We start from the raw sequence: 19656 nt of genomic DNA, 5'->3' as shown, positions 1-19656 counted from the left end.
GTGACCTCCCTTCGGTGTAGCTTAATTGGCGGATTACATTAGATTAATAGACAATCATTGTTATACTATGGAAGTGACCTCCCTTGGTGTAGCTACATTGCCCAATTACATTAGATTAATACACAGTCATTGTTATAATATGTGGTGACCTCCCTTTGATGTAGCTTCATTGTTGGATTCCATTAGATTAATAGACAATTATCGTTATACTATGCAAGTGACCTCCCTTGAGTGCAGCCAAATTGTCGAATTCCATTAGATTAATATGCAATAATTGTTATAATATGTGGTGACCTCCCTTGGATGTAGCTTTATTGTCGAATTCCATTAGATTAATAGACAATCGTTGTTACAATATGCGAGTGGCCCCCTTTGGATGTAGCGTCATTGGCGAATTCCATTAGACGTATATACAATCAATGTCATAATATGCAGGTGCCCTCCCTTGGATGTAGCATCATTGTTGTATAACATGAGACTAATACACCATAATTGGTGTAATATGCAATTGATCTCCCTTGGATGTTTTTTCATTATAGATGTCCATTATATGAATATACATTCATTGTCATTATATGCAAGTGACCTCCCTTGGATGTAGCTTCATTCTCCAATACCATTAGATTAATATACAATCATTCTTATAATATGCAAGTGGCCTCCCTTCGATGTAGCTTCACTGTCAGATTCCATTAGAATAATATACAATCATTGATAAAATTTGCGAGAGACCCCCTTGGATGTAGCTTCCTGTCGAATACCTTTAGAATAATATACAGTCGTTGTCTTAAAGTTAATATTTTAGTAAGAGGGGGTCGATTTTGTGGGTTACATCATTAAAAATGAGTGTAGAAATTGGTAACAGATCCAAGAAAAGTGAGAAAGGATGAAATGTGAGTTATGTGATTGGTGTGTTTGTAATGAAATTACCAGCACGGACGATGTCTTAAATGTATTATTTTTGTAAGAGGAAGGGAATTATGTGGGTAAACTCATGAAACACGATTGTCGAAATGAGTAACATATCCAAGAATTATGAAAAATGATGAAATGTTACTTATTTGATGTGTATGTTTGTAATGAAATAGACACCCTTGACAATGTCGCCTGGTTGTTATTTAAGTAAGGGAGGGGCGATTATATGTGTTAAATCATGGAAAATTATTGTCGAAATTAGTAACATATCATAGAATTATGAAAAATGTAAAATGTGAGTTATTTGATTGGTGAGTTTATCATGAAATAACCAGAGACAATGTATCAAAGTTATTATTTTAGCAAAAGGGGACGGGATTATGTGAATTAAATTATGAAAAACGATTGTCGAAATTAGTAGCATATCCAAGAATTATGAAATGTTGTTAAATGTAAGTTATTTGATTGGAGTTTTTATAGTAAAATAAACATACCAGATACTGTATCAAAGTTAGTATTTTAGTAAGGGGGGTCGATTATGTGGGTTAAATCATAAACAATGATTGTCGAAATTAGTAACATATCCAAGAATTATGAAAAATGATTAAATGTGAGTTATTTGATTGGTGTGTTCGTAATGAAATAGACAGGCTAGAAGTGGCGATTATTTGGATTAACTCATGAAAAATTATTGTCGAAATTAGTAACCTATCCAAGAATTATGAAAAATAAAGCTTTAGTTAGTTGATGTGTGTGTTTATAATGCAATAAACAGCCCAGTCAATGTAGCAAATTTATGATTTTAGTAATAACTGGGCGATTAGATGTGCGCCCCCATTAAATTTGATTGTCGAAATTTATAACATATCCAAGAATTATAAAAAATGATGAAATGTGAGGTATTTTATTGATGTGTTTCTTATGAAATAAACAGCCCAAAAATTCTCAAATGTATTATTTTAGTAAGAGGAGAGGGATTGAACTCAGAAAAAACGACGTTTGAAATTAGCAACATATCCCAAAATTATGAAAAATGATGAAATGTGAGTTATTTGACTGGTGTATTCGTAATGAAGTAGACAGACAAGACAATGTATGGAAGTTATTATTTTAGTAAGGTGTTGCGATTTTTTTGGTTACTTCATTAAAAATGAGTGTCAAAATTAGTAACATATCCAAGAATTATGAGGAATGATATAATGTAACTTACTTCTTTGGTGGGTTTGTAATGAAATAACCAGCCATACCATGTCTAAAAGTTATTATTTTACTGATAGATGGGGGCGATAATCTGGATTTACTCATGAAAAGTGGTAGTCGAAATTAGTAACATACCATAGCCTATGTATCAAAGTTTGTTTTTAGTAAGAGTGGCGGCGATAATGTAAGTGAAATCATGTGACCTGGTTGTTGAAAATAGTTACATATACAACAATTATAAAAATGGTGAGATGTGAGTTATTTGGATGATGTGCTTGTAATGAAAAACCAGCCAAGACAATGTCTCAAAGTTATTATTTTAGACAGGTGAGCGATAATGTGGGTTAAATTGTCGAAATTTGTAACAATCCAAGAATTATGGGATTTAACGAGATACGTCCACATATATACTTACAGATTACCCAGAGTCACCCTGGATTCAATTAGATACATGCAAATGTATGAAAGCAGAATACACGGTCGCCTGGGATGTAATGAGATAGATGCAAATATATACTAGCAGAATACTTGGCGTTGCCTTGGATTGAATAAGATTGATTGAAATATTTACTCACAGAATACCTTGCGTCACCCAGGATTTAATGAGATTAATTGAGATATATACTAGCAAAACACCCAGCGTTGGCCAGGATTTAATGAAATAGGCGAGAATATATATTAGTAACATACCTGGCATCGCTTGGGATTTGATGAGATAAATGTGTTGCATATTACCCGTCCTTTCATATACATGCTGTAAATTACCTACCCTAGGTAAGATACAATTATTTCATACTTGTAATACCCGTCTTATGTAGGTAAAATATTCATTTCTTCGAAATATCAAATGATACATAAACATACAAATTCCTATCTCATAAGAATAACACATATATTACTAAACCAAATTCAATTTTCTTATTTTTATACTATCCCGAGCAAAGCCGGGTAGGCCCGCTAGTTATTTATAAAACTCTAAAAAATATTCCAAATTTACAAAAACTAAAAAAAAAAAATAGATGAGCATCTTTCAGTCTAAAGAAAATTGATTCCATGATATGGCTGCGTTTCAGTGGAATGAGCACAAAATAGATATATTTCATGAATTTTCACAAACGTTTTTGGAATATAATAGCAGGAGCAGGATCACGATAGGAAATGACAAATACCTTAAATTAAAATGATAAATCCGTTAGTGAAACTTATAATAAAGCCAGAATACCCATTGTACTCTTCGTATAGTACTAATTGTTTTATTTCACTGAAACTGTATTTTGTGGAAATGCATAAAATATGTGTGTGTGCGTGCGTGTGTGTGTGTTTGTGTGTGTGTTTGTGTGTTTGTGTATGAATAAAAATATTATATACATACAAAGCTATTATATTTTTGAAAATCTATATATCTATAAAGTCAAATATAAATTTCAATTCTTAGTACACAGACTCGAAATTTGATATACAGGTTACTGAGGTTAGGGAAGATCTTTATAATCCGTGTTCGGTCAGAACTTTGACTATTAAGGAGTCAAAGTTCAACGGTTTGACGTTTGAGAAATCTACCAAATGCGTCTGCCAATTTTGGGTATAAACAATGGGAATTTTAGTTAGAGGTTCCTTGGACATGGATCTTGCTTAATAACTTGATTTGAGCCCAAACAATAAATCTTAAGGAGTCATACTAGGGGTCAACTTTAAAAATTTGACCTTTGAGGTCTAGCAAAGTATTAAGACAATTTCTGGTCTAAACATTTGAAATTTGACAGTGTATTCAGAGATAGAGCAAGCTTTTTAATCGGTTTGGGTCGAAAATTTTAGCTACCAACATATAAATGTATGTATGCATGTTTGCATGTCTGCCTAGAACTTTCGATAGAGGCGACAGATTTTTGCACGATCAGTATCGTTTGGAACCGCGACCATTTAGACGACAAATACCGAAAAATTGACTAACAACATTAATTTCTTCACCCTCAACTGCGCACTTTCTTCAGCGAGCGGTCGCTTTTTTCCGCCAATATTTTCGAAAGTCATCCTCTCTTTTCGATTGTCTAGCCTTAATTAAACCTGCGTAACTTCCAATTCGGCGGTGGTCGTAATAGCAAAGTCGTCACGTTTTTCCCCCGTTATTTTCCTCCTTCTCGGTACGGTTTCGAGCATGCTTCCTTATTACCACGATTTTTGTTGCTCAAGACACACCTCCACACACCCGTGAAACGCCGGCCACCCATGCTAGTATTAATAATTTGCATGCTTACATACATGACTGTTTTTGGTTTGTTTTTTTGCTTCTGGAAGCACTAGTGTAAGATTTAGTAATTACTACAGGTCTCGTGATCTTAACCCTGTCAATAAATCTACTCTTCTCCCTGCACTGTAATGGCTTTTGTACGAGAACATCGGCAATTCACACATCAATAAAAAAAATTGTGTACTTTTTAAAGCCATGTCGGCCATATTTCACTTCTAGCAGACATGAGACTATTTTACGTAAGTCATATGTATGTGTATTCAATAACTTGGACAGTTTTTTTCTCTATCTCGTAAATATGGCTTAAATTAAATTCTTCATAAGAAAAGTTACGATAATATCTGAAAAAAAACATATTTAATTTTATTACTACATACACTATTGATTCTTGCTTCTGCAATCTGCATAGTAGGACATAGTAATTACCGCTTCTCAGGAGATTCGATTCCTTTAAACAAATTGTTGAAGGGTATGGACAACTCATATCAACATATTTTCCTTTTGATCATGTTACGATTTTTTTTTTAATTAGGAAATATTTTACGGTGTTGGGCATAATCTAAAATACATGCAAACTTCGAATTGATCCAACATTAGTTTTCTGATGAATTTTATCAACCAGATTCTAAATGCCTCTATTAAAACCATGGTGTGATAAAATTTTAACTTCACTGGTAAAGTAGAGAGACACCTTTCGAATTATCGCCAACATTCTTTCTTACCCTGTTTTGGAAATATATATTACACTTTTTATAGATTTGGGTATGCAGTTAAATGGGATGGTATACAAGAAAAAAATAAATACAATAAACAGAAGTTCAGCTAGAATTCGGCACTGCCAACTTTGTCTCTAAAATTACAGCACGTGCTCTCACAACCACCTCTGCCAACAGGTATTTTATTAGAAAACTGATTCGATCCTATTTGCATACATGTGCAGTGGAAGATGAGATCTCGTGATATTCCACGAGATTACACCTTATAAATCCAATGCTGCCATCTTTAATCTCTCCCTCCCTCTCTCTCTCTCTCTCTCTCTCTTTCTCTCTCAGATACCATCCGAAGGTAAGTTGTATAACCACACAATGCACACACACACGAGCGGCTACTTCTTTGATTATTACGTTCAACTCTACACCCCCTGGTCTCGAGACCACACATGTGGCATGATGGACATGGCACTCCTACGAAGGAGGATTGCCTGGACCACATCACTTTATTGGAGCTCTCTAAAGAGGCGTCGGAACCATTGACCTCAGCGTTAGGGTGTACAGTCATACCATCAAACTGAACTTCATCGGATCTCTGAGAATGGGCGCTGGAACTATCGGTGTCAGCGTTGGGGTTCGCAGTTGTACCATCACGGGGAATAATTCAGATCTTCAGGTGATCGTTGGATGATTTACCATTACTGCTACTCGCCAACTGCTTCGTATTTTGTCGGATATCCTTCACACGGCGTTAGGTACCATTGAATAGGACGGTTGCTCATTGAAGATACCAGTGTTTCCTCCCGTTTGAAAGTTGTTGGTGCATCGATTATTGAGAGGCTTCACCTAGACAGTTGCCCCTAACTCATACGTTCCTCAGGTTTCTACAGATGTGGCAGACAGGCTTCAATATCCTTGATGCGCACTCGAGAGCAATAGATCGCTTCGGTGGGTGCGCTTGCAGCAGTCATGCTATCCTTCGGTGCTACATTATATCTATAGGCCACCTCTGCGATCGTGCATTGTATTCTTACCGCGATCCTCTTCAGGCTTCAATGCACCGGTCTGGTATGCTGTTGCCCCTTGGCACATGTGCACATCTATGTTTGAGCTTGATCACTCACTTGTCTACGAAACGTCTGAACTCTCTCAACTGCAGAAGGACGTGTCGTTGTCTGTGACAACCTCTTCAGGCGGCTCTCTTTCATATAATATGGACTCCAATACAAAGATGACACGGGAGTAATCCTGTCTTATTAACGGGCACCAGATCGCGAACCTTGTCGGTCAACAATCGATCAAGGTGAGGACGTGCTGGCTTCCGTAGTTGGTTATGTCCATACCCATCGGCTCCAAGTCGCGTCTAGCCGACCTTCACAGGCGGGTTCGATTGACTGGCATGTTTGGAATTCATTGACTACCCTTTCACTGCGCTTTTGGACACCGACGGATTGGATAACTACACCAAATAACATGTCAGTCTCACTCCGGGGTGGCCACTTAGGTAGTGTATTTTACTGATTTCCTCCGCCACCTGAATAGAGGCGGCACATAATAATGGTACTTGCTCGACTTTTTTCTTCATGGTGTCAGTTTTATTAAATGTTCGCTTTTTTCTTGTCCATAAATGTTTATTTATCTACCAAGTTGATTGCAAAAATAGATTACGTAATTGTACTCATTTTTAGTTCGTGAGAGGGGAATCTATTACCATACTTTCCCTTAAACACGTCTGTTGGACTTTATTAAGTAGAATACTTAATATTTTTTAATGTACAGTAGAAAACGCATTGTGTATGCTTTATCGGCAGCTCACGTTGCTCTCGCTTCTCCTGATTTGCCTCTAACTCCTTATTTTTTAATGAGTGATTTTTCGGACAAAGGGGGAAGAAAAAGCTGTTTTCTCGGTTGGCAGCATTTTGCGCGAACAGTTGGCAGAGATGTCAGAAATGTTCTGTTTCTATGTCTATCCTTGTAGCCATGTCACTAGTAAGAGTGATGGAGGTAAACGTTTTATCTGGGCTGACGTTATCCGCCTGATAGTCAGGGACCCGAACCTTGAATTAACCACTATGGAGGCTATCCTATCAGCAGGTGCAAAGTACTGGGGCTGCTGTATTGCCATTTGATAAATGGATTCTGGACAATGCAGTAGCTTCTGGTGGGGCCTCTCGATGCCATATTAGTGGGTAATTGTTACGGCTTTACCTTATCATGTGCTACAAAAAATATTCGTTTCTTTTCCTCTCTTAGTTTCCCCTCTCTGTTCTGCTCTAAGTAAATCTGACGACCTAGTCCACAAATTCCAAAATTTAATCATGACAAGTTTAAAGAAAAAAACCATGATTAAACCCGGTTCTGCAACTTTCAACATAAACCCCTACTACCATGTCTCCTTCGCCAACATCAGGGGTCTACTTTCCAACCTTCCACAGGTTGAAATCCAATTACAGGAGACTAACCCGGACCCTTTATTTTTAAGCGAAACTGGCATTGGACAGGCTATTTACCATGAAGAGTTCGCAATTAAAGGATACTCTAACTTAACTTCTAAATCTGGCCCCCAAGATTGCCATGGGCATGGAATATGTGGCTATATTAAACATGGCTTCCATGTGGTAGGGACATCTCCAGGGAAGATCCTAACTTACCCTATATGTGCTTCCGGGTTGCTTTATCTCACACTACTGCATTTATATTTACTCTCTATCGCCCCCGAAACAGCGGCGTTACTATCTTTAAAAGCATATCTGAGAAAATTGACCAACTCCTACCTGCTTATCCTTCAGCTAACATTCACGTATGTGGAAACTTCTATGTTCACAACGTGGAATGGTTGACCCACTCAAACAAGACCGATAATGAGGGGAGGTTCTGTCATGATTTCTCCGTTGCTTATGACCTCAATCAGATTGCCCATGAACTCACCCGTGTGCCCAACATGACAACCACTATGCGAGTCTACTAGACCTTTTTCTCACAACTTGCCCTGAACTATGTTCTGTTTCTGTTCTGTCTTCTCTTGGATCTTCCAACCACTCTGTTGTATCAATTAAGATAAAAATGAAATGTAATAAGTCCCCAGACGTATCTCTCGATTGTACAGTATTTCGATACACTAAGGCTGACTGGGATAGCTGCCGTGCATTTATATGAAAAGGATGTGTCATCTATAGTATCATACCTGACGGAATGGTTAATTGTATCGACCGTTTCATACCCTCCAACAAGTTCCAGCAAAAACCTAACAGATAGCCATGGTTCTTTCCAGAATGTGCTGCTGCCATGGAGCACAGAAATTACCTTTTTCCACTGCTTCCAACGTAATAGATGTATGGAAACTAAAGCCGCTTTCAGGACTGCCAGCAACCATTGTAAGAAAGTAATAAAGAATGCAAGAAAGTTGTATGCTCAATGCGTTTAGTCCAAAGTAGCTGAGCAGCGGCTTGGTTCCCACCAGTTTTGGCAAATAGCAAACAGAATCCTGAACAGAAGCGTGTGCTCTATGCCAACTCTCATCAATGGACCTGAGTAATCGCGTCATCATCAAACAAAGCCAAACTCTTTTCCAAGAACTTTGCAGCTAATTCTACACTTTGCGACCGAGGCCGCCAACCCTCAATATTTCCTGCTGTATCAGAATACACGCTATGTGATATACATATATTAGTACGTGATGTTGCCAAGTTAATCAAAAATCTTCATTCTTGCCCTGATGATATTCCAATTATAGTACTCAGAAATCCTCAACCTGAACTAGCGCCCATACTTACAAAACTGTTTAAACGTCGTCTTAAGGAGAATAGCGTCCATCACCGTGGCAAATTTTATTAGTATTCCCTGTATTTAAGAATTCAGGTGATCGCTTATCCCCCTCTCAGTACAGGCCAATAAGTATCCTGTGCGTCATGAGTAATTTGCTCGAATCGGTGTTAAATACAGAAGTAGTCAACCATCTCAACAAAAAAAAAAAAAACTTCTAAGTGACACTCAATATGGTTTCCGTTCTGTTAGAACTACATCAGATATGCTTACAGTTATATCTCATAGGATTAGCAAATCTTTCGACGGAGGCAACCTTTCTAGGGCAATTGCTCTTGACAGACCAAAGGTATTGATAGGATATTGCATAAATGCTTACTTCACAAGATCTATAGCTATGGTATAGCTGGAAATGTGTTCTCAATTATTAAATAATTTCTTTCTGATCTGTCCATAAGAGTGGTAGTCGAGTTGCAAAAATCCGAAGCTCACATCATTAATGCTGGTGTTCCTCAGGGGTCCATCCTGGGCCCAACACTTTTCCTGATCTACATTAATGATCTTCCAAATCACATCCGTACATCATTTGTAGACATTTATGCTGACGACACTACCATTTATGGTAGTACATCTAAGACGGTAAACGACCAAGTTCTGTCCGATTCTCTCTCCTCTGATCTTGATCACGTAGTACAATGGGGAAAGGAGTGGTTGTTTACTTTTAATGCATCTAAAACCAAGCTTCTCTCTTTACATCATCAACATCCTAATACACATCTGGCATCAATGGAAATGAATGCCTCTCGTCTTCAGGTGGCCTCAAGTTTTGACAAGCGTCTGGGCTTGAGCATTACTCCTGATCTTAAATGGAACACGTACATCAAATCTGTTGCCAAGGCCGCTGGAAAAATGGTGGAATTTTTCAATCGTTCCGGTAGATATCTCACTGCTGATGCAATTCTCTATTTATATAAGAGCCAGGTACTCCAGGGATGGAATACTGTTGCTACATCTTGACAGGAACTGCTAGAAAGGACTTGTCTTGCCTTGATTGAGTTAAAATAGACCTCGTAGCCTCGTAGGATATGTCTTTTTCTCTTCCCTGCAATCTCTATCTAACAGAAGAGATGTTGCGAGTTTGTCTCTGATGTACCGTTATTTTCATGGAAAGTGTTCGACTGAGCATCTGTCTATGGTCCCCCTCGCCAAACTTTCACAAGAAACACTCGTCTAGCTGAAAACACTATCAATAATTTCCCCCACTCTTTATCTGTGCCTTAACCTAATCGTAGATTCCATGAACAGAGTTTGTTTCTTAGAACTGCATGCCTGTCGAATTGTCTTCCGTTTTCCTGCTTTCCGGCTTACTACAATATGGTTGTCTTCAAGTCTAACGTAAATAAGTTCTGGATGAGCCGTTCCATATAAATTATCAAATTTACCGAATTTTCATTACTGATTATTACTATATTGTCCAATTACTACTGTGCATTCTTTAATCCCTATCCTTTAGTGGGATCTTGGCCTTGACAATGTGGTGATGCCTGTGTAAAAAAAACCCTCTGTGGCACCCGACTGAGCCTATCAGAAAGATTGCAATTTGTAAGTGACCTGTACCGCATCCACAGACAGGTTGTATTCTGTTACCAGTTTTTTTACGGTCTCCAACCTCCCTCTGATCAGCATCTCGCTGGCTGCCTTAGTGCGCATCTGGTCTTGCCTGCCAGTGTGTTTGGTAGCCCGTGGTACTCGCATAGCGAATCCGTGTGTATGCGCAATTTCCTGAATTTCCACTGGAGTGCCAGATTGATACCTTTTATCACCGCATCTAGCTCTGCCAGGCTATTATGAGCAGCGTCATTCGCTGGTCGCAGGCGTCCTCAATTGCAGCCCCAATCTTCTCCAACAGCTTACCAATTGCTAGAGAGCTAGCACCCATCCAATATTCAGTTTGTCTCCCTGCACACACATGCCTACTTTGCCGGGGTCATCCTGCTTTACCCTTGCAATGTTCTCCTCCATCATGCAAATCAACAGACTCTCCGCTGTTTCATCCTGACAGCCTTTAGTGACTGTCCTTGTCCTCCTTTTTATAATGCCTGTTGCCACACGAGTCCCTCCACCCACTGGTAGGTAGCCCAAATTTTTTTCACACAGGGTAAATACTGTTCGCTCCGTGAAGACATCGGCTCCTTCGGGAACTGAAGTTTCGCGCCTCCATTTCAAAGTCTCTCGCTTCTGTCGAACGTTCAGGCCCAAAACACGGGCGCCATTCTATAACGTTCTGGGTCCTTGCAAATCAAACCAAACGCAGCAAGTTTGGACCTTACACGTTATGATGACACAATGTCTTCGTTCACGTATATGTCATCAAGGTATTCCGATGTCTCATCTTTTATTGTTTCTTCTTGTGACAAGACAACGTTAATGATGTTTTTGTGTGTTGATATTATGCTCTGTTCATTTCAGGAGTGAATCTGGTGATGAAATTTTTTCCTGTGTAGGTAAATAAAAATAATTGTATGTTTGGAAGATTGGCATTATTTTGAAGCTTTTTCCATTTCATGTGTGCACATTTTTTGAAACATAGAGGTGTCTGTTATTTTCAATTTTGATGGTGCTCTTATGTAAGGCCACTCTATTGCTGAAATTTTTGCTGGCGCCTATGTAGAATTTGTTGCATGCTGTGCATCTTAGTGCATATTCTACATTTCTGGAGGTGCAATTTAGATCCTTTTTATTTTGAATGTTTGTGATGGGGTTTTGAATGTGTATATGTTACCTTCTATTATTATATAACATTCCCCACATCGCGGTTTGTTGCATTTTGTAACCCGTTTTGTAGTGTGTGAGACGAGTTTTGAGGAAGTTATGGTGTGTTTTAAGTTTTTAGGTTGGCGTTTGCTTTTAATTATTTTTCTTGTTTTAAGTATGTTGTTTAGTTTGTTGTTCTGATTGAGGAGGATAAGGTTTGTTGTTATCTGTGTGAATATTTCTCGGTTGTTTGTGTTGTGTGTAGAGACGTAGGCTTAAATTTGTTCCGTGTTGTGTTCTTTTGGTGTTCTTAGTTGGTCGATTGGAATTTTTTCAGCCAGTTCAATACCTTTCTGTATTAGTGGAAGTGAGTATCCTCTTTTTCGCAGAGCTATTTGTAGTTCATTCAGCCTAGTTGAACGGACGTGTCTGCCTGTTACTATGCTGCAGACTCTACGTGCTAGGGAGTAGGGTATTGGTTTTAGACAGTTTTTAGGACGGTGGTTTTCGAAGTGGAGGCATTGTTGAGTGTCTGTGGGTTTGTGGTAGATGTCTGTGATTATGTTGTTGTTTTTGATTGTTACTAGGATGTCTAGGAAAGGTAGTTCTGTGGGGCTTTGTTCTAGTGTGAAGTTTATTTTTGGGTGTAGATTTTTTAGCAAGGTGTGGAGTTCTTTGATATCCCCCCATGAGGTTCTCCAGAGGATAAAGCAGTCGTCTAGGCATCTTTTCCAAGATTTTATAAAGAGTGTTTTTATAGTGTGCCCGTACTTTTGCTCTATCCTTTCTAGGAAGGCGAGTGTAAGAGTGGCATATGTCGGTGCCATTTTAGTACCCATTGCTGTGCCTAGTATTTTGACGTATTTGTCTTTATTGAATTGGAAGGAGTTGTTATTGAAGATTATTTCGATGCTATCAATCACGAATTGTTTGTTGAATCTGGGGTGTAAAGTCTGTGTATGTTTGTCAATCCAATATGCGATAGCTTCTTTTCTTAGATTGTGTGGGCTATTGCTATATAGACTGCTAACATCGAATGTGGCTAGTATTGTCCCATTGTCTACTGCTTGTGGTAGGGAGCTAAGGAAGTGTGTGTCATCTCTTACAAAACTTCTGACTATATTGGTGAAGGACTGTAATAGTATATCTATTAGGTTGCTAAGTCTGCGTGTTGGGCATGATGGTGCTGCTACTATGGGTCTGAATGTGAGCTCGTTGGGGTTTGGGGTGCTTATGTACTCCGACTTTTGTATGTTGATGGCATGTCTTACCTGGTTAGATTTGTGTATGTTGGGTAGCCCATAGAAGATGTTTGTTTGTGTTGTGAAGTTTGTATGGAAGTCTTTTTCTTTTTTAGTTAATGTACTATTGTATGTTGTGCAGAGTTTTGTTATTTTAGATATGGTTGTGTCGTCTATGTAAGAGCTAATGAGTTTGTAATAATTTTCATTTTCTAGTGATTCTAAATTATTTGTTTTATAGAAGTTCTTATTCATTATAACCACTGCACTAGCTTTGGCTGCTTCCTTTATAACTAAGTTGTTATAGTGTTGGATTTTTTAAGTGCTTGATTTTGTGTTCGTGTTAGATTACTGGTGGGGGTTTCTTTTTGTCGGGGGTTGAGACTCCAGAGTGTTTCAAAGAAGGTATTTAGTTCATTTGTGTTGTTATGTTTGTTGGGGAAGTATGTTGATTTGTTGTTCACTAGAGAGTCGTCTGTTGTGTTATCACTGTCATAAAGTATATCTATGAGTCTAAATTTGCGTTCAAATTCTTCAAGGTCTTTCTTTAACTCTGCTATCTTACTTTGGGAAGTTGGGCCGAATTTGAGGCCTAGTTTTAGTACTTCAATATCATCCTGTGTAAGTGTCTCTGTAGATAGGTTGATGACTTTGGGTTTTTTGTTGTCTGGACTGGTGTTGTCATTTTGTGAGGTATTCCAAAAAAAATGGTTGTGAGGGTCGTTAGTTTCGTTGATCCGGTTGGGACGTGGGTTGTATCGTTTTGTAGGTATGTGTGGGTTATGATGGTATCTGGGGTATTCGGATTGGTTGTGTGTTTGTAGGGGATATTTTTGGGGTCGGTTTTGTACTGTGGGGTACTAGGGGTGGGTGTTCTAAAGATTGTTTTTTGTTGGGTGGTATCTATAGGGGTGGTTTTGTTCCATTTGGTTGTTTCTGTGGGAATTGTTTAGTAGGGGGATTTTTTGGTGGTTTGTGTGGGTGAGGTGGGGTAAGAGATAGAGGGTTCTTGACTGAGTTGGGTGACGTGGTTGGTAGTAACTATTTTCGTATTGTTGTTGGAGGTTGTATCTTTTAGTATTGTCATGTGGTAGTAGGTTGTCGGTTGTTGATATGTTGTTTTTAGGATCATTTTGGTAGTAGTGTTTGTGTTTGTATTGTGTCTGTGTTCTTGTGTGGATGTGTGGTGTTCTAGATGGGAATTTTTGTTTAGTTAGTTGGTGAGCATGGGTGTATGGTATGAATATGTTCCGGTCGTTTCGTTGTGTGTGTTTTGGCCTATTGTGTGGGTATGTTTGAGAGTGGTGTTTGTCTCGTTTCTTACCTTTGTTTTGGAATCTCCCCAGCTGTTGAAATCGGGTATGTTTCAGTTTTTGGTAGGTTTGACTGGTCATGTTCGGTACTTGTGCGTTTGTTTCTTTTTCTGGTAGATTCTTCAGCCAGGTTATCTTCCTTTCGATAATTCTTTTGGAGTTTTCCTCCTCCTCTCTGCATAAGGATTTCAGCTTAGTTTTGATATGTTTAGAGCTCTTTATATTTTCTTCTGTTCCTCTGTGTCTTTTGGTGTGACTTTTTCTCGGAATTTGTTTGGTATATACTGCTCCTCCATGGTTAAAAATGTCTTCAAAATAATGCCAATCTGAAGTGAACAGAGCTTAATATCAACACACAAAAACATGAAATGCAAAGCACACTCGCATGCACATCTATATACATATAAATATACACCCCCACACATAAATCACAAGCAACACATAAAAACACACACGTGCGCGCATACAACCACACACAGACTTAACACCCCTATCTCTAATACACCACACTGAACAATACCAACCCTACTTAACCTCGAAACTAACAACACTAGGAAACACCTAGAATCATAGTATTATATCTGTTCCAACACTTCGCTCTCTCATCCGTCAGTTGAAGAGAAGGCCTTCATGACTCAGACAACTATCATCCCTTCTATCACCCCCCTCCCATACCTATACCCCCTATTCCCCCTCTGGGGAACAAAATCTTCCCCGCACTAGGAACTGATCCTGGGTCTGGGCATACCCACATGGGGAGACAAATAAATAGAAACATTAAAAAATCCCCTATACATATTTTAAATACACCCCCAATCTAAACGAACATAATATAAAAATACCCGAAAAAACTGAAACGAAAAATCACAATACTAAAATCCAAGAATCCAAAAAATAAATATCAAAATAGAATGAAAGCACCCCTACCCTTATTTCAGAAGAGCCGGCCCGCCTCCTCACACATACACATTAGTAACGACCTTGTATCACAGTCACTTTCCTAGCAAACAATCTCATAATACTATCAAACCAATAAAAGAAAACACATACACCCACCCACACACCCTACACTAAAGAGAAAGGGAAAAACACGAGCAGAAAGAGAGAGTGAGACAGAGAGAAACACAACACGAGAGTGACTACAGGTCAGCGGCCTCGACAAGCCCAATAAAAGAGCAGTAAAAATTGAACATTCCAATGAATAATAGACACTTTCACGCCTCCACCACTTGGAAACACCTCAAATGAACTAGAAAAATGCCATTTTTACATCTCCAACACATTTGAAAATAATTTCTGACGAGGACGCTTCACAGAACGTCTGAAACGCGTAAAAACGATTTCAATGATTTAAAAACATGATTACAATGATGCAAACACAATTCTCAATGAAAAACCAAGACACGGAATAATAAAATAATGTTAAAAAATACACATTGTTGGTGACTACCCCCTTATTTAAATATACATATTTCTATCGTTGGAATTTCTTAACTCATTATATATATATATATATATATATATATATATATATATATATATATATATATATATATACTAGACTACCCATATATATATATATATATATACATATATATATATATATACTAGACTACCCGTATATATATATATATATATATATATATATTATACTACCCGTGACCCGTTGGGCCAGGATGTTATATTTGCTATGGAATGCATGTATGAGCGTTACACTTGTGACGTAAAGAATATAGGTGTTTTTTTTTTTACATAACATAAACATTTCTATTAAAGTATATTAAATGGAAAAATCACGGACGGATGACTGAGCTATGAAAAGAAAACACTCCATATTCGTGTTAATGTACCTATTTTTCCGAATAATCGATCAAAAATCGAAAATAAACATGATTTTCCTTAGAATCAACGCCGAAGAAAGTAATTTAGCAGCAAAAACGCACAGGAATCTACCGATGAAAAATATGAGACTGAAAAACGCATATTGGAATCCTGCAACCAAGTTATAGAAACTTAAAATCTAAAACAAAGATAATTAATAAAACCTGAAACAAAAAATGAAACCTCAATAAATAAAATAAAATAAAAATGATATTGAAACAGATTAGTTAATGCGTCAACTTATCACCGTTTTCACACAACTATTTTGTATCTAGAAATGTAAAGAAAAAATAAAAAAGAAGGCACGAATGAAGGAAGGAAAAGGGGCGGATAGAGAGTAGCACTAGTAGGAGTAGGTGTAGTAGTAGTAATAATAGGAGTAGTAGTAATAGTAGTAGTAGTCGTCTTGGCTTTACTACAATTGTTCTTATGCTTGCCAACGGGTTAAAGTTGTTTAGTTGTAAGAAAATAACGACAGTACAGTTGTGATAAAGAATAGTTGAAAATACCTCCACTCTTCCCATGTTAGATAATAATTTCGTAATAATGACGTTAATATTTCACAAAAAAAGAAGCGATTTGTCTTTATTTGTTTACGTTGTTCTGGGTAAATGTTTATGCGAGCATGCGCAACCGAATGTCGTAAAACGTTCGTTCCTGTGAATCCGTATAAATAATTGGTTTTTAACTTAAATATCTGACCTATAATTTTATATGCATGATATTATATGATATTAATATATGTTTTCTGATAATATAAATTATTCACGTTGATGTCCCAAACCGATTCTTAAAGATACTGTCATAATTTATAATTATAAATATTTCGGTATAAAAAATATTTGTAAAATCGATGCTTTTCCATTAATTATTTGTTAATTTTGTGTTGCATTTTATCATCAGATTGTTTCGCTTGGTTTCTATTCAGCTGAGTTTTCTTTCTCAAAGTGAAATGTAACTGCCCATTAAAATATTAGTAATTATGCATCTATTTCTATACGTATCTGTCTACAGGTACACAGAAACACGCACTAAATATGCACATGTGTGTGCAATGATCTTAAATTGTGTTTATTGTTAGCCTGTTCTCATATTAGTCATTTTCTTTTCTTAGAGCATTAAATTACTGTTTTTGCAAATTTGTCGTTACAGATTATTTTTTAATTAACACGTATTTTTAATTTTTTAACATAATAAATTAGACTCAAAATGATAAAAACTTCTGTACATTGTCGATATTTTAAATAAATACTCTTCCATTACTATGGAAATTATTAAATATTTATCGCCTGGAATTTGGTATTTGTTTTAATATTACTAGGTTAAAATATTTTTCAGAAAATATTGTTGATGGAATATTAGATGAATTACCTTATATGGTATGTGATTTTATGTCTGTTTTATTATTTCAAATGTTGCAGATGTAAGCAGTTCAACCCAGTAAGACATGCACATATCTTGATGCAAGATTTGATCTCAGTATTTAGATCTGTGCAATAGAGTTTCTCAACAATTTCTAGTTGCAAACACGAACCGTCAGTAGACTATATTTTATTAAACTGTTAAAAATTGAAATAAAAATTCGCCCAGAATTACTAAAAATAATGATTTTTTTATTAGTTATGTCTGTTTTATATGGTTTTATTAGTTATGTCTGTAATTGATCACACCTTTAAACAGTTTACCGGTTAGAGTATTAGTTGACAACTTTATAACGTTCCCATCGGAGGTGGCGAGAAGAATACGTATACTTATATGCATATCTATCTATCTATCTATCTATCTCTCTCTCTCTCTCTCTATATATATATATATATATATATATATATATATATACATATATATGCATATTAGAATCTTTTTCTCATATAAAAAACGTAAAACCAATATGCGGAACAAGATATCAGGTCTCGCGTTTAACTTACCCAGCCATCGACTTTAAACGGCGCATAACGAATTAAATTAATGATGTGGAATCAATTTAATAAAATGTAACTTTTTATATAAGTTTACTAGTGTGTTACGTTATATAGATGCTTAAATTCACATGAATATACAGGTTAATGAGATCATAGATTTAGAGTTGAAAACGATGAATAGAGAATTTGCTGATAAATATTAGAGTTATCCACTAGCTAATTACTCAATATAGAATTATTATGGCACATTTTTATTCGAATTAAATTCAGAAGTGATTACATCGTAGCCCCCAGAGAAAAAATCCTGACGAAATATGTCTCACATATATGGTGCTCCTAAAACTAATATAGTTTTATAGAAACAGTTTTAATAATAGAAACTCAGTGATAAAGAAAATATGTACAATGAGATACAAAATCTTGAACGTCTGTTGTGCATTTTGTACAGTAGAAAGATAAATCAGATTAGTTCAGTCAATGTCTTTAGAGTGATAATGTTCTGTAGACACCAAATTATATATTACCTTTCATCAATGTGATTGTAGCAGATGTTATGCGGCTAGTTATAACCAGTTATTTCGATTGACTTGTTCCCCTGTGAATAAAACGAACGACTAAAATAAAACACTTAAATATGAATATAAATATGCACGGTAGAACCCCGGAATTCAGCATTAATATTAGCAACAAAATACAGGGCAGTCTATAATTCACATGTACATGTTCATAATAATATATAAATAGAAATAAAACCGTAATCTGGGACAAATACCTTACCAGTGACCGGGGAAAACACCGTATTCCACATCGTGACCTGAATAAATCGTATTCTAGGGCCAGCATATCGCGGGGTACTATTGTATAAGCATATATTAATAATTACATCTGCGATTCAGGTTCGAGGTTTGAGAGATACATGAGTCGTAGCACAAAGAGTTAGGTTTAAGTTTCGCTTTGGCTTTGTCAAAGGAAGAGATGTACACCGATAATGCGCTCCTCAAATATATCCCATGTAATATAACCAATAGGTGTGAAAATTTTCTTATGATATTGCTTCGGGTATGTCTCATATATACGTGTTCTATTCATTTTAATACTTCTGAGCAGTTTATGAATGAAATAAGATTAGTAGGTTATTTGGAAACGGGTATTGAAAGCACAAAATTAAACGTAGAAACAATGATGGGGAAGAAAACACTAAAGCCAAAGAATTGTGTGTGTGTGTTTTTTTTTTATTTTTGAAGTCCTTGTTTTTATGTTTGTTAGAAATATCACCTATTCAACGGCGCTAAAAGCAACAACAGGATATCTGAAGGAAGAAACGCAACTATGACAGAAGAAAAATGTTCAAAAGTGTCAGTGCAGGAAGAGGAATCGGGGCTAATTTCACAGGCGATTAGAAACTGCCAGCTAATGATATGCTTAGCCGGAAGGATTTCTCCTAGAACAAAGTATAGATATTAAGAGAATTTAGCTACATGTGACTCGACCTTTATACATAAATACGTTTATTTTGAAGTTATATTAATTCGATTAACAACTTTCGAATATGATACACGCTTTTGGCTTTTAAAATAAAAAGATGTTGGAGAGATATAGAACAAGGATCAATGAGAAACCAACCTGTCTCATTGGTTAGATCCACGTGGAGGGCATTACTCCATATAAAATGTTCATAAGAGTATGAGGTATTGTGTTTTCTTGACTAAGTCT

The sequence above is a fragment of the Euprymna scolopes genome, chromosome 6 (genome assembly GCF_053919585.1).
Source record: "Euprymna scolopes isolate OS-2025 chromosome 6, ASM5391958v1, whole genome shotgun sequence".
NCBI classification, from domain to species: domain Eukaryota; kingdom Metazoa; phylum Mollusca; class Cephalopoda; order Sepiida; family Sepiolidae; genus Euprymna; species Euprymna scolopes.
The sequence above is the reverse complement of the archived record's forward strand: the minus strand, read 5'-3'. Positions refer to the sequence as shown.